The 17087-nt window shown below is 32.4% G+C and overlaps 1 protein-coding gene across 1 annotated transcript in view; it reads left to right on the top strand.

Annotated features, from left to right (window-relative positions):
- Positions 1–17087, top strand: part of LOC127708736 (uncharacterized) — a 38441-nt gene continuing 21354 nt past the window's right edge. The window contains exon 1 of the mRNA XM_052213867.1: positions 1–433. The gene's annotated coding sequence lies outside the window, so the exon portion shown is untranslated. The remainder of the gene's footprint in view (positions 434–17087) is intronic.

The following is a 17087-nucleotide window of genomic DNA, read 5'->3' as shown; positions in this document are numbered from 1 at the left end:
TTTTTATTCGACTTCATTGATTAAAGGGGAAACGTCATATTTCACATGTTCATCTTCAAGCCTTGTTACACATTAACAGATTTATTCCTTATGCTGCTTTAAGTTTTCCGATTATTTAACACTTTTTTCTTTGGACAAGAGTTCATTGCGACTTTTAAATTTCGTGAGTATTGATTATTCCATCGTAAAAATCACATGGCACTTGGATTTAATCGCTTGTCGCTAGTACGTACGTATTTCTTTTTGTTTCCGGTGAAATGAGCCATTGACAGAAGGTGTCTCCCTCTAGAACATTATTGACTTTTGAATGATTGAATTTCAAAACTATTCCGACACTGAAATGAAACACGGAAAGTCAATCACAGCAGTATTCAAATAAATTTCTTCCATAATGTTGGACTGGTTAGTGATCAAAAAATGATTATCAAATAAGGTAAGGCTGTTTGTAACCGATTTTGTAGTTTCAATGTTAAAGTTCCAAAAGACTTTAAAGTTCAATATCCTAATTTTGTTGAATATAAAATTAAAATTAATCTTCTATGAAATAATGTATTTTTTCAAAGAAATATGAGACTGTAACATTGTTTTTTTTTCAGATAATAATAATAATAATAATGATAATAATAATAATAATAATAATAATAATAATAAAAATAATAATAATAATGATAATAATAATAAACACAACTAAAACAGAATCTGAAAAAAGAACAGTGTAGACTATACGTGTAGACAGCAAACCCATGACATAAAATCCAAGTGACATCTGTTTGTTAATTTTCGCTTTCTTCATAATATTTTTGGTTATTGTGTCAAGGAGACACAAAACTTTTTTTTTCAGAAAAATTGCAGCATAGTTTAATTACGATATAATGTGCTCAGAAATACATTTTACGTTAACTTAATACAGAATTCTCGAAGTATTTTCAAGACACCACATGCGTTGTCTGTATGTCCATTAGTGTCAAACTAATATTATTAGGGACCGACCATTTATCTTTTGGGGTGGGGTTGGGGTGGGGAGGCGGATGTGGAACGTTTAAAAACAATGATAGTTTCACAAGGTTATTGAAAAAAAAATGTGTTTGTTTCCATTGAAAATTAGCGGAGAAAATAAATTCAACATTGAATTTAAAAAAAAAAATCTTATTGTTCCTGTATGTTTTAAGGGGACGACCATTTAACAGTCTGGGGAGAGGGAACAGGATGATTTTTTTTTTTTTGATTAATCATTTATTTTTTCATCTGTTGCTACACATGCTTATTTTTTCACTTTTGTACACATATGTATCCTCAACTGTCGTAAAATTGAAAATGGAAATGGGGAATATGTCAAAGAGACAACAACCCGGCCAAAGAGCAGATAACAGCCAAAGGCAACCGATGGGTCTTCAACGAAGCGAGAAAATCCCGCACCGGAGGTGGTCCTCATCTGGCCCCTAAATAAAAATGTGCACTAGTTCAGTGAAAATGTACGTCATACTAAACTCCAAAACATATAAATGAACTAAAATTAAAAAACATAAAAGACTAACAAAGGCCAGAGGCTCCTGACTTGGGACAGGCGCAAAAATGCAGCGGGGTTAAACATGTTTTGTGAGATCTCAACCCTCCCCCTATACCTCTAGCCAATGTAGAATAAAGAAACACACAGCGATACGCACAGTAAAACTCAGTTTAAAAGAAGTCCGAGTCCAATTTCAGAATAGGTAACAAAAGAAACTAAGCAAAATGACAATGATACATAAATTAACAAAGGACTACTAGCAGTTACTGACATGCCAGCTCCAGACCTCAATTAAACTGATTGAAAGATTATGTGTTATGTCTTAATCATATGAAAATCAAGTACAATCCATTCCGTTAGGGGTTTAGCATCATACCATCAAAAAATATATGAGAAGAACATAACCCGTAGCATGCCAACAACTGGTTTTAGAATAAATGTGTTTATTTCCGATGCAAAGACCCTATGAGTGAATCAATATTAATACATGTACCAAAATATGCAATTCTTAATGACTTGACAACAGTATCGTAACTATATCCCTTCCGAATAAGTCTGTTTAAAGGTTTGGTTAGCTTTTGAGGTGAATGCCGACATTTTTGTGCTTTGTAAAGAATATTACCATAAAAGATTGGATGTGAAATACCTGAACGTATAAGATGTCTGCATGTTGATTTATATTTACGAATGATGTCATTGTACCGATGATAAAATTTAGTAAATGTTTTGACTAGTTTGTGATATCGAAAACCCTGGTGTAATTACTTTTCAGTTATGAGATTTCCTTCGTTAAAATCAAATACGTTGTTACATACACTAGCGAATCGAACAAGTTGAGATATATAAACACCATAAGATGGTGACAAGGGAACGTCACCATCTAAAAATGGATAATTAACAATAGGAAATGAAAAATCATCTCTTTTGTCATAAATTTTGGTATTAAGCTTCCCGTTAAAGATATAGATATCAAGATCCAGGAAGGGGCAGTGTTCATTGTTAGTATTAGCTTTATTTAAGGTCAGTTAGGCAGGATAAACCTTTTTAGTGTACATACTGAAGTCGTCATTATTGAGAGCCAATATATCACCTAAATATCTAATATTGTTATTAAATTTTGGAATCAGGTGTTGTTTCGATGGGTCTTTGCTGATTTTAGTCATAAATTGTAACTCATAACAATACAGAAACAGGTCCGCAATAAGTGGTGCACAGTTAGTCTCCATGGGAATTCCAATAACTTGACGATATACGGAATCTCCATAGCGAACAAAAATGTTATCTAGTAAAAATTCAAGGGCAGTTATAGTATCAAAACAGGTCCAATTGACATAGTTCTTTTGTTTGTTGTTACTAAAAATGACCTAAAAGAGTTTGAACATAATTATATATTCGCATTCTGACTTTTTAAATGCACATTTAATCAGGTGTGTGAATTTTTTCTTAGTAAGATTATGAGGTAAAGTGGTATATAGGGTAGAAAAATCAAAACTTTGAACAAATTCGAAATCACCAATATAAGCATGCAATTTATCAAGTACATGTACTTCCAACGAATTTTTGACACTCCAAAAGTAATTAATTCCACTATATTCAAAGGCCTTATTTGAACAATTTATTACCAGGTTTTTGATTATACCAAGTGTACTAGTAAGTAGAATATATAGTTTAGTAGTGGAACATTGAAGAAGAAATAAATCTATATTTGTAAGGAGTTTTGTGCAGCTTTGCAAGCCAGTACATAGTTGGAACTTTCATTGTACAATGTATTTGGTTTTGCTTGTAAAGAGATAGCTAAAAGTTTATGTTTGTTACAGATGTCATTTTCTGAAAATGGAGTCAGTTGGAATGTTGGGTGAATTCTTGATTTCCTTTTTCAGAACCTCAATGTAAAATTTACGTCAAACAATAATGATATTGTTAGCAGCCTTATGCATTTTATTTTGCAAATTATTCATATTCTTCCAGTCTTGTGCAAAGTCATTTATTTTTCAATTCTTACCAGGCCAAGTTATTCTTTTTCAAAATCCTTCTGTCCCCACCCAGAAAATCAAATTGTAGTCCCTAAAGCAAATTTATATACCATGTTGATTAAATAATTTAAAATACAAGTTTACAAAACAACCTAATATGTAATATTCGTATGGCATACAATTATCGTCTTACACTTCCACTACAAACGAACGGTATTGTTCAAGTAACCGTTAACGTCACAGTTCATTTTAGTTCCTCTTCGGTGTCTATGACTTCAATTATCAAAAGTCAAAGGCCGGTAATTATAAATACTTATAATATTTTCGTTAATATTTGATTAATCATTTAGTTAATTACAAAATTGTTGGAAAACATAATTCATTTGTAGTCGTTACAAAACGGGTAAAATCACGACGGACCTTACTTTCTTCGTATTTCTGCTGTTACGCTGAAGGTGGTTTTCGTCTTTTCTTCGGCTTAGCGAAATTTTATCCTTGAATTAACATAATGACTTTTGATACTGCATCAGGAAAGAATGGTAATAATTTAACGAATTCCCATGTTGCCTTCCACATAGTTATTTCGATATGTTGAATAACCTATGGTATAATACTTTGGAATTCTTGTTATTTTTCATATGCTGTTATTTTTCTTGCAGTTAAAAATTCGTTTCTTTCCATACATTTTATATAAAAAGCCACAAAGCTATATTTTTTCTGTTACTTATAGCTTTATAAAAGACAAACAAGCACTAACTTTGTCTTTTGAAATTTTGATGCATTATAAAAAAATTTCATATATGAATTATTATAGTATTTTGAATTTCATTAGCAAAAATCTTCGTGTGGACTGTATCACCCATTGACATTGCTTTACATGTATTTCGAACGTTTTTATAAAATGTAATCTGGTATAATTGTAATTTTTATAAACCAAATTGCAAATCCCTCGGAAATAATCGATCGAACTACCGTAACACTAGTTTTTGCCTATACTATTTGATTCCTTGGGAATAAATGTCTCCCGCTTTTTGATTAAAAGTTTTTTCCCCCATGATGAATGATCGACTGATATTAATGGTGACCCCCCCCCCCCCCCCCCCCCCCCCCCATACAGACCAATAACTTTAGTGTCATGTCTAGGAAAAACTTTCACATCGATCTTAAATGAAAGACTCGGGGAACTTTCAATTGAGATCAATCTGATTTCCGAGGCTCAAACAGGATTCAGAAAAGGTTATAGTACATTGGATAACATATGTGTATTACATTCATTAATATCAATTATCAAGCTCTTGGAAAAAAAACTCTTTTGCACTTTTGTTGATTTTTCGAGAGCCTTTGACACAATCTGTCACACATCTTTATGGATAAAATTACAAAAGGCGAATATTGAGTGAGACAGGGAGAAAATTTATCCCCCTTTTTATTTGCTGTTTATCTAAATGATCTTGAGTCTTTCTTTGCTGAAAATGATTTTCAAAACTTGCAAGTTATGGAAAATATTTGCCGCAATTATTTGCATATCTATATAAAACTTTTCGTTCTTTTGTACGCCGACGACACTATAATTATATAATTATATCTGAAACGGCCGAATCAATGCAACAAGCCTTAAATGTTTTTGAAAGATACTGTGTATGATGGAAGTTAAATGTTAATTTATCGAAGACAAAGGTTGTTGTGTTCTGCAAACGGAAATCACGAACATTACCAAAGTTTCAAATATTTAACCAGTCTATTGGAATTCAAGATTTTTATCCATATTTAGGACTAACTTTTAACTACAATGGTTCATTTGAAACAGCGAAGAAACGTCTTAGCGAACAAGCACAGAAAGCACTTTTTAGTCTTTATACAAAGATACGTAACCTCTCAATACCTGTCGACGTACAATTACAGCTGTTTGATGCACTTATACTTCCAATTCTGACATATGGGTGTGAAATATGGGGATTCGGAAACAATTACATGCTTGAAAAAATCCAACTACAGTTTTGCCGGAATGTGTTGAAAATTAGATCCTCGACACCAAATATTATGACATATGGAGAACTTGGTCGTACACCAATAGATACCATAATAAAATGTAGAATGGTGTGTTTTTGGAACAAACTTCTCGCCAATGAAAATAAACTAAGCAGTATACTTTATCAAATTATGTTCAACTTAAAAGACATGTTCAAATGGATTGACTATATTAAATCGATTTTAGACAATTCCGGACTGAGCTATGTTTGGACTCAGCAATTACCATTAGATGTAAATCAACTAAAAATCGTTCTGAAAGAAAAACTTAAAGATGCATTCATTCAAAATTGGCATAATCAAATTGACAACTCATCCAGAGGAGAATTTTATGGTCTTTTTAAAACAATGTTTGGCTTAGAAAACTATCTTGTACAATTATCACCAATCGAACGTGAATATATTTCAAAATAAAGATGCTGTAATGTAAAAATTCCAGTAGAGCTGGGTAGATGGTACAATATTCCAAAAGACGAGAGGACATGTAATTTGTGTTTAAATGCTATTGGTAATGAATACCATTATTTATTTGAATGCAATTCTGTATTAGTAAAAAGTATCAGAAATCAGCACATTTCAGAATACTATATTAAATATACCAGTGCATCAAAAATGAAAGGACTACTATCATTGGTTAATATTAATGTACTTAAGAATGTATCTTTGTTCGTTTCAAAGTTAACGAAAATATTATAAAGTAAAGTAATTATTAATATATTTCATTTCGAAGTTGTTCTATTTATTTCTATGATTGTATGTGATTGTATTTTGTATATATTTACCTCTTGTTTCACATGTCAATGTGACGGAGTGTTTTTAAATAAAGCATATTGTATTGTATTGTTTGGTGTGCTTTTCTTTACTGTCTACTTCTTTTTAGTAAATTTCATAACATATAGCATATTCGATATATTGTACGTTCACTTGATTTAAATGTACCACCTATATACATGGAAAAATATGCATGAAACATATACCAAGAATGTTTAGCAACAATAAATTAATCGAATGGGTTTTTGCTAACTAAAAATAAGAAGATGTATGATTGCCAACAAGACAACTTTCCACAAGAGATCAACTGACGTAAGTATGTGATTGCTAAGGCTACACTTGGTATTTGATTGGCTCAACATTGCCGTATTTCGAATCTGCTTTAAGCCATTATAGAAAATGTCAATGAATTTGAACACAGAAATACGAACCACGCACTTCCAATGGTTCTTTTTGCTTTTGTTATTTTATGTTTTTAAAAGCAATAAAATAATATTGTTCAACTGTAATGAAATGTTTCCTTAATAATTATCATCCTTTTCATTTCATTCATTTATTTCATTCCCTTGTGAGTCATTACACATTAATAAAAATAACACAATATGTAATTTATTACTAATATAAAAATTCTCAGTTCTAAACATTTTCAAAAGATTCAGGTTGATTCAATACATGATAAATATCGATATTTAAAAAATCATTGTTGTAACAGCTTTATCGTCGTAAAAATAAACGGGGAAAAAATAGAAAAGTATAACCATAAAAATAAAAACCATAGCAAATGACATACTACAGTGCACTTAATAACTGAACATTTAATTTTCGTAATTAATGTAATCAAGAACCGAGTCTAAAAGTTATTCACAAAAGTAACTGTGATTGACTCAAAAAGTGGAAAACTTCTTTCTCTGTGTTCACGGGAGTGTATATGTATAGTATAGAGCACGGGAGTGTATATATGTATAGTATAGAGAGTATAATTTTAGTCTTGAAAAATTGGTCTATTCATGAGTTGAATTTGGTATTCGAACTAGCTTTCATTAAACGTTGCTGCTTGTACTCTTAGATCGATGCTTTGTGTTATTTGATGTTTTTTTTATCTATTAGTACTATACGTTCTGATGAGTCAAGCCCTTTAAACTGATTATTATTGTGTGTTCTAATATTGTGCTCATACTCCACTGTCCCCGTGTTATGAAAAGAAATTGAGCCTGACCAAGCCACGAGTTTTAAGTCCGTTGCTGTCCGACATAACAGTTTTTCGCATTAGGTTTTAAGCTAACACCAGAGCGTTATTTTTTTTTTAATTTGTTCACATATTGGTAACTCCATTTTTTAGCTTACTATACGGCATGCGTTTTGCGCATTGTTGAATTATCTTGTTCACTTCTTGTTCCTTGGTCTTTGGTACATGTAGATAGTTGTCTCATTGACAATCATACCACATCTCCTTATTTTCATATTGAAAACTACATGTATATTATTAGTACTTGATTAAACAGGCATGTTTGGCATTCTATCAATTTTGAGTCGTTCGACAATCTATGAAAAAGCTACAGACATGCATATATAACGGTGAAAGTAACTGACTTATACTAAAAATCTGTTTTCGGAAATGATTCAATGCATAACAAAATATTTCACGAAAAAAATCATCAATCACCAATCTAATTTTGGACCGTGTTCTCTTTTTTTAAATAGTATTTTAAAGCAAACATATTTAAAATATCTTGCCTAGACCATGTTTTTGTCTTAGAAAGCTCACGAACTGAGAAAAAATGCAGCCTCGTCGTTTTCATATACAGTTTAAACTCGAAAAAGAAAAAGAAATAAAAGTCCAAATAACCTCATCCTAATTGTGATTTTTGACACTAATGAAGTGAAGATTTCACTCCTTTTTCAATGCGAGACCTATTTTATCGCCGTTGAACGTATTTAAATACTTTTTTTGCCAGAATTAGTGCATGTATGTATAATCAGTATATTCGTAGATTTCATATAATGTGAAATGTCAGCACACAGACGTTTTTGTTTTGGTTAAATAGACTATTGCTAAAGGTTATATTCTAACTACTCTTGTTCAATCAAAAGTGGTGTTTTCTTAGGATTAACATTAATTCTCTACTTGTTTTTTTTTTCTCTGTACTTGTGGTTTTGTTATCTTCTATTTCGTTATTATAGAATTAAGTGCGTTTTGAGTACTGAATTTTAGTGTACGTTTTTTATGCAACTTTTTGTTCCACTGAACGAAAATGAAAGTGGAGAGTTGAGACCTAAAAACTTGTTTAACCCCGATAAATGTAAATGTTCATGTGCCGGACCCAAGCCAGGAGCCTCGTTTGTGGCGTGCTTTCTCTTAGTTAAATTTCTGTTTTAGTGCTTATGAGAATAAAATATTCGTATTCGTATCTTACGTTTTTGTCATTAGGAAATTTTTTTAGGCATATCTTTGAGGGTCTCTGATTAACTTATTTACAATTTTCCAGACTCGGAGCTACTAAGTATTTAGAGCTTGATATATAAATAAGGTTTGTCTTATGTTGTATTTTAAGATAATTAAATCTATAAGAAAAATCTATATATATGTATATATTTATGTAGCCTAGGTGGTCAATTGGTCTAGGGCGCCACACACGGTGCAGGCGATGTCGCCACGATGTCTCAGAAGCAAGGGTTCGAATCCTGCTGAGGGAAGAACAAAAATTTGCTAATGCAAATTTGAAGATCCAACATTGTTGGGCTAAATTTGAGACGAGTTATATATAGAAGTCTATAAAAAGGACCAACCAGCAAATTTAATATGTACCGGATCGTCTAGAATAGACGATACTGCGCAGATAAGGAAAACATTAAATAAGTCTTAAGATTTGCACAACGGTACCAATATAAGATGGTAATATACGAAGATGATGTTATAAAATTGTGTTGACAATACACATACATATATATTTTAACCAGCCACATCCCAGCAAGGAATCTCCTCAATGGTTGGTTTATGTATTACCTCATTGCTTTTTGTTATTAGGATAAATTGTTGTTGATAGCTCATCTCTGATATAGAATCTAAAGATAGACATAAGACATGTGTTTTAAGCGTGTGTAGATGTTATATTTAATTTATATATACATATCTTTATGTTTCCCTCTAGATGTTTTGTTGTTATTCAATTCGTTGGGTTGCTGTTTCATTGGTTCATACCCAACATATTATCATATTAACAAATATTGTCCAAGACCGTTTGTTGTCCTCTAGTTGGAATTTCGTTTGTTTGTGTCGCTCTGTTTCTGTCTCATTGAAGTGTACCCACATCTCATTTCATACGTTTTTGTCACATGATAACAAATAAATCTACTGAGTAACTAGTATGAAAGCTTTCTGTCAAACAGTCTCAAAGGAGTTGCGTCCATAAGGTGTCACTGTTACAACATAAAAAGAGGTCGGTCCCACTACCTCTAGATCTGCAAAATTGTTAAATAAAAATGACGGTATATTTGGTCAAAAGAACATCATAACAAATTATTCTACCATGTATGAAACCTTTTTAGAAACGAATCGAAAATATCATTGTATTCCTACAGATGGACAAAGAAGGACTAAATTTATTGTAACATATACATGTATGTCCCAAGCGACGTGTGCGGTAGTGGACAATGACATGATCTCATATGATAAGTCAGTTTTACAGTTCCACCTTTATCAACAGTACTTAATCAAAGTTATCGTCTCGAATTTCCCGCCAAATCTATTCGAAATATATACATTGTACTTGGGATTTCCAATAAAATCATAAAAGAAAAAACTCTACCAGTTTACCTTATCAATGAAACATTATCTTCTCACGATACTTTTCAACTGTAAGTATTTCTAGAGATTTATTAAATAGCATACGAGAGGTAGCTTTTGGAACAATATAAACTCTCAACTGTAACATACACTAAAGTTTATTATATTTTTATTCAAGTTTACTAAAAAGTAAATGGTGTTTTATGAATGTGTCTCTATATATGTACCAGTAACGCTACTTTTGTTATTGAGCGTATCTGTTAAAGGCTATTCAAGAAACACTTTGCATGCGTTCGGAAGTCGGTATCATGCGTATTTACCACTAAGTTAGTATCTGTTACTGCTAGTTGACTATTAGTTCCCAAGGGTACCAACCGGTCAGCATCCAGTACCGTTTTGACAGGCATGATTTAACTGATTTCGTTTTGTCCGAATAGTTACCTTGTTATACATATGTCATAGTGCTAGAACTAATGTTGCAACTCTCTCTTGCAAAGTTTACCACATACGGTTTTGGTTGGTCTCTCTATTGGCTCTTATGGTTTTTATGCTTTTAAACGTTTTTTATTTTAGATTTTCTAGTCTTTTGTTCTTGAGCTTAATTAGTAAATTTTTTACTGAAACACTTTTCGCTCATACAGAAATCGGTATCAGACGCCTTGACTACCACTGGATCTATAATACTACTGCTGAGTGGGAGAGAACTGTTCAGGAGGATAAAACACGCCTAGTAGCCAGTGATTTGGTACTGGCATGATTTTGGTGATACATTTTGCTTGTAAATGTATATTCCAGTTGATAAATCATGTATTTGTTCTAAAAACAAACGGTATTTAGTTGCTAATTAATTTGCTTAAATTTTGTATCATCTGATCATTTTAGGAAAAACATGTTAATTCTACAGGTTTATTACGTTATGATAGTAACTTCACAACTAATATCTATAAAACATAAATAATTAAGAAACTGTATTGAAGGAGTTAACTCTTTTGCAGTTTAAGGACTCGATAGTTGCTCATATCGTGCAGTTATCGAATACTCGTTGTAGGTAATGGTGGGTCCATAGATATAAGAAGATGTGGTATGAGTGCCAATGAGACAACTATCCATCCAAGTCAAAATTCATAAAAGTAAACCATTATAGGTCACAGCACGGTCTTCAACACGGAGCCTTGGCTCACACCGAACAGTAAGCTATAAAGGGCCCAACAATTACTAGTGTAAAACCATTCAAACGGGAAAACCAACGGTCTAATCTATATAAAAAACGAGAAGCGAGAAACACTTATGAACCACATCAACAAACGACAACTACTGAACATCAGATTCGATGTATACATTTTTTCCAACCGTGGGGTTTAGATAACTGAAAAAATAAGATGTATATTTGCATACCTTGAGATCGCATTAAAATATATATGGACAATTAAGGCTGCAATAAGTTCCTTCTTATTGTTCCTCCAGCGTTTTTCATGATGAAAATAAACTTATCAATGAAAGATAGTGTAGAAATATGTTTTACCTTTCCCTGTCTTTGATTGACGAAAATTCCTGGTTAAAATGCACACATTACATTCAAATGACAAAAATTGTAAGAAACGTCGATAAGAGATCTAGAGGTACATGCAGGTAAAGTATTTCTAGTTGGAATTATCACAGGAATTATAGCTTTTCCAGCGACTTTACTGGTAGACGTATATATAATATTTAACAATAGAAACACATTTGAACCATTAAATATCTTTGCCACGATATGAAAAAACGCCGATAAAAAAAACAAGCTGAAAAGCTAAAACCAACAAATCTAAGTATGAAATCTGAAATCCATGATTTTTACTATTAAATTTGTTTTCCTGTCAATTTTGGAAAATTACTTTTTGCAATTTTATAAAACTTGCATGCCTGGAAGTCATTATTTTCTTTAAATCCCTCAACTAGTTTAGTTTTTCTGAGTGATGAATTTCTGTAATAATATATATACCATACATTTCTATATTCACGAAAATCAGGAAATTCTAATAAAAGAATCACCTGCCAATCAAAAGAGAGAAAATGGAAGCCAAATGAACAAAATCTGGACAATGACACAGAAAAAAACCTATATTTGATTATGATGATAGATATGACTCGTGTTTACATAAACCAAAGCCTTAAGTAACACGAACATTCACAGCATCTAAGATATTTTCAATAACAATTATTGAAAATTATACTTGATGTGACATAAGATGATGTAATGAAATTTACATTTGTAATCGATTAATCTCTAAATCAATTACTAATTTGTGGAAGACAAATATTTATATAAGGACTTTATATGAGAGATTGAATTTTCAAAGGAACAAAGATAGAATGATTTTAATTTTCTAGTTCAAGACATTCATGCGGCTGGCATAGTTTACATTAGGTCTATAATGGGAACAAAACATTTTAGCTAATGAATTTTCAATAAACTGTTATTTTTCGCTATTTGAATACATTTATTTTATCAAAATTCTTCAGTTAATTCGCCTAACTTCTTTTTTTTTTAAATATATATTATGGTGTACAAAAACTTTTGCACCTTCTTTTTGCGGTATACCATCTTTTCCGCAAGTTTATTGTTTTCTGTTTAGTATAAAAATTATAAATAAGATCCATTTATTACATCGGTGATCCGTTTATTTGGCAATCGCCAATGGCAGTCAGCAGGGTTTAAGAACATTTGTTGTTCGACCTGTTAGTCAAATACGTTTTGTTAAAATATACTTTTTCACTTTTTTTTGTCTTTTGGAAAATGTTGTTTGTGCTGTATTTAGACCCCTCTAACAAGAAATTTTTTTTGCATGCACACGTATAAAAATTGCGGTTTTTATCCAACGCAATCATAGGTTTGAACGTTGTTTTCAATTTAGACTTGTTTATATTTTTTCGTTTGGACTTGTAATATATTTACCTTCGGGTTTATATGATCCGTTCATCCTATTTTGACTCTTTAAAATTCAAGAGTCTATCCCAAATTGAGGTAAATTGTATGGCTTTCCAAATACCGTTTCGATTCCTAACATCACTGAAGAGACATTAGTTGTCGAAATCCGGATATGGTGTACAAAAACTTTTGCACCTTCTTTTTGCGGTATACCATCTTTTCCGCAAGTTTATTGTTTTCTGTTTAGTATAAAAATTATAAATAAGATCCATTTATTACATCGGTGATCCGTTTATTTGGCAATCGCCAATGGCAGTCAGCAGGGTTTAAGAACATTTGTTGTTCGACCTGTTAGTCAAATGCGTTTTGTTAAAATATACTTTTTCACTTTTTTTGGTCTTTTGGAAAATGTTGTTTGTGCTGTATTTAGACCCCTCTAACAAGAAATTTGTTTTGCATGCACACGTATAAAAATTGCGGTTTTTATCCAACGCAATCATAGGTTTGAACGTTGTTTTCAATTTAGACTTGTTTATATTTTTTCGTTTGGACTTGTATTATATTTACCTTCGGGTTTATATGATCCGTTCATCCTATTTTGACTCCTCAAAATTCAAGAGTCTATCCCAAATTGAGGTAAATTGTATGGCTTTCCAAATACCGTTTCGATTCCTAACATCACTGAAGAGACATTAATTGTCGAAATCCGGATATGGTGTACAAAAACTTTTGCACCTTCTTTTTGCGGTATACCATCTTTTCCGCAAGTTTATTGTTTTCTGTTTAGTATAAAAATTATAAATAAGATCCATTTATTACATCGGTGATCCGTTTATTTGGCAATCGCCAATGGCAGTCAGCAGGGTTTAAGAACATTTGTTGTTCGACCTGTTAGTCAAATGCGTTTTGTTAAAATATACTTTTTCACTTTTTTTTGTCTTTTGGAAAATGTTGTTTGTGCTGTATTTAGACCCCTCTAACAAGAAATTTGTTTTGCATGCACACGTATAAAAATTGCGGTTTTTATCCAACACAATCATAGGTTTGAATGTTGTTTCAATTTAGACTTGTTTATATATATATATATATATATAGTTGCATTTTACTATATCCTACCTTTACGAAAATCATACATCGAATACTCTTACACACAAAATTTATTTGCAAAATCAAAAATTGGTGTACTTTACTTATTGAAATTCGATAGCAACTAGATGATTGTATTTTAAACAGAATATTGTGTTTTGTCTCGAAGAGATGGGCTAGCTCGACTTAAAAAAAACAATTTTGCAGATAACTTTCATCTTAATATACTCTCGGACATTGATGATCAGAAGTTCAATGATGAACAAAAGGAGATGTCGGGCATACGCCAATGAGAAATCAGTCCAACGAGGTAAAAATCCATATGCCATCTAATTGGGAAACATACTGGCTTCAAGTTCGTGTTTTTTCAGACTATTTGTGACGTCTTACTAAATTGGATACGTACCGATTGACACTTAAGTCAGGGAGAAAATACTTTATCTTTTAGTTGTACATGTAATTGATTTTGAAAAATAGCTTTCAGTAACTGCGAGTACTCTTAGATCGGTGGGGACCTCGGTGGCCAAGTGGTCTATGTAGTTCTACTACTGTAATCACTAGCCTGTCAACACTGAGGTTGTGAGTTCGAACCCCTCTCGTGCGGGTGCACTCGACTCCAATCTTAACTGAATAGGATTGTCAGTTTTCCTATCGAAGGTCGGTGGTTTTCTCCGGGCACCCCGGCTTCCTCCACCAATAAAAACTGGCCGCCACGAAATAATCCCAAAAGTGGCGTTAAAACACCAACAATCAATCAATCAATCTTAGACCGGTACTTTGTGTTTTTTGCCTTTATGTTAGTTGAATTTTGTAGTTCGTGCCAAACTGAAGAGTCAAACAATTTCTACTTGATTTTTACATCTTGTTTTTATGTTGTGCTGAAACACTACTATCCTAATTTAGGGCAACTTCAAGGGTTGAGTGCTCACACACATTTTCAACTCTGCCATTTTCTGTATTTGCCTTTCCCAAGTTAGGAGATCGTAATTAAGTGGTCGTAAGTTGCTGCATGCTATATTTTTTTTTCGTTTATTTTTTTTTGCCATACATCATGTCTTCAATTTTCCCGTTTGAATCATTTTTTTCATATTTTGTCATGTCGGGGCGTTTCATAACGGTATGGGTTTTGCTCATTGTTGACCTATAGTCGCGTACACCCACGTTTGAACTCAGATGGAGAGTTTTCTCATTGGCAATCATACCAGATCTCCTTTTCATATCTATTTACCAAAAACGATCTGTCAGCATAAAATATTGTTTTGTTTTCATTGTTCACCAAGAGAATTGCAATAGAGTCTTGTTACACTGATAGTTTAAAAAGATATCTTTCCTACATATTGATAAGAATGGAAAACAATCATGAACTATTATGTTCTTTCATTTTACAAATTTGCAGAGTGTTCTGCATAGTCCTAAGCATGATACAATTTCCCGATTTACCACACCTACGATTTTAGATGTTTTCCTTATCATTTCTGTATAATTACTTAACTTGGATGTTTCATAGGATTCCGAAATTTTGATGGGCCGACAACAGTCCAAATTTACATTTTATTTCCCTATAAAATATAACATCTATGCCTAAACATGCTGTCCATGACAACGGTACATCAATGTACAGGAAAACAAACTGAAAAGCGTGATTTACTCCGTATTTTATAACGTAAGAATGTTAGTACTAGAAGTAAATTCTTCTTTTGTAATTTTATAGGGGCGTACAATCGTTCATCGGGCATAAAATCGTTCATCGTGCGCCCTTCTTAGTATGAAGCGCTTCATACAAAATGAGCTTCGGTCAACGCTTTTACACCCATCAGTAGCGTCCCCGCTCAGATCGTGCGAAACCTTGAAAAGTTCCCTGTTTTCGGTGCTAAAATTGGACAGTGTTTGGTAATGCTGTCAATGACTTCTACCAGTAAAATTGACAGCATCGAATCTTGTACGGATGTATTAAGTGGCTTAAAATCAAACCAATGGCAAATCAAAATACACAAATTTATCACATTAAGAAGTTAATATTGTCTCATTTGTCTTCTTTTATTTGTTTTGTCGTATTTCATTTTCATCACTTTCCTTCGATTACATTTGTCAAATGTACAGTGAAAGTCATATTAAATGAAATTTCCGTTCTTAACATTTACAATCCCGTTTATTACGCATGCAAGAATAACTAGAGCATCGACCGTTAAACAGATTGTCATCATTTATAGAAATGAGATATGAGCATTTTGTTGTTATTTTGAAGTCGAAAATCAAATGTCAATATTACGATGTAGGGCTTAATAAAAACTGCCGTATCCAATGTCATCCATTACGCCATCAAAGTGTAATTCGATTGAAAATAGTTGAAAACACTTTTCATATTGAGGTCATAAACAAGTACAACAATATATCAAACGTGATAAAGTTTTACGGGGGCGTGGCCAGGGGGGGGGGGGGGGGGGGGGGGGGCTTTGTATTGAGGAGGAAATTAAGGTCGGTAAAAAAGTACCTTTTAAAGTAATCTTGGTGAAAAAATACTTATTTATGTCTACAAAAGAGTCTTCAAAAGGATTTTGACATTCTTTAAATACGTCAAGTTAAGAGCGAACTCTGGATTAAAATTTTGCAATCTATACATAACCGGTAATTGACGAAGATGAGGCTTATGGGCATTTATGAGGATCTTTTGGGTTAAACTAATACATGGTAAATACAAACAATACACTTGTGAGCATTTTGTTTGATATATCAAAAAACTGTATACATGTCACTATCAATTTTTATTCTCAATAAAAATTGAACAAAATTGACGTAAAATCTATCAACGACACAAGACTTATAATTCGGTACGCCAGAAAAGCGTTTCTTTTACAAAAGACTCGTCAGTGGCGCTCGAATTAGACACATTAGAAGGCTTAATCAAATACGAAGTTAAAAAGCATTAAAAACCAAACATTTCTGATGAAGTTGTGCCAAATGAAACTATGGTCATCTAGGGCTTTGGATAGACAAACATAAGAGTAAACCCATGCATGTATTTCCTAAAAG

Source organism: Mytilus californianus, unplaced genomic scaffold, assembly GCF_021869535.1.
Source record: "Mytilus californianus isolate M0D057914Y unplaced genomic scaffold, xbMytCali1.0.p SCAF_1, whole genome shotgun sequence".
Classification (NCBI taxonomy): Eukaryota; Metazoa; Mollusca; class Bivalvia; order Mytilida; family Mytilidae; genus Mytilus; species Mytilus californianus.
This window is presented reverse-complemented; position numbering and strand designations above follow the sequence as displayed.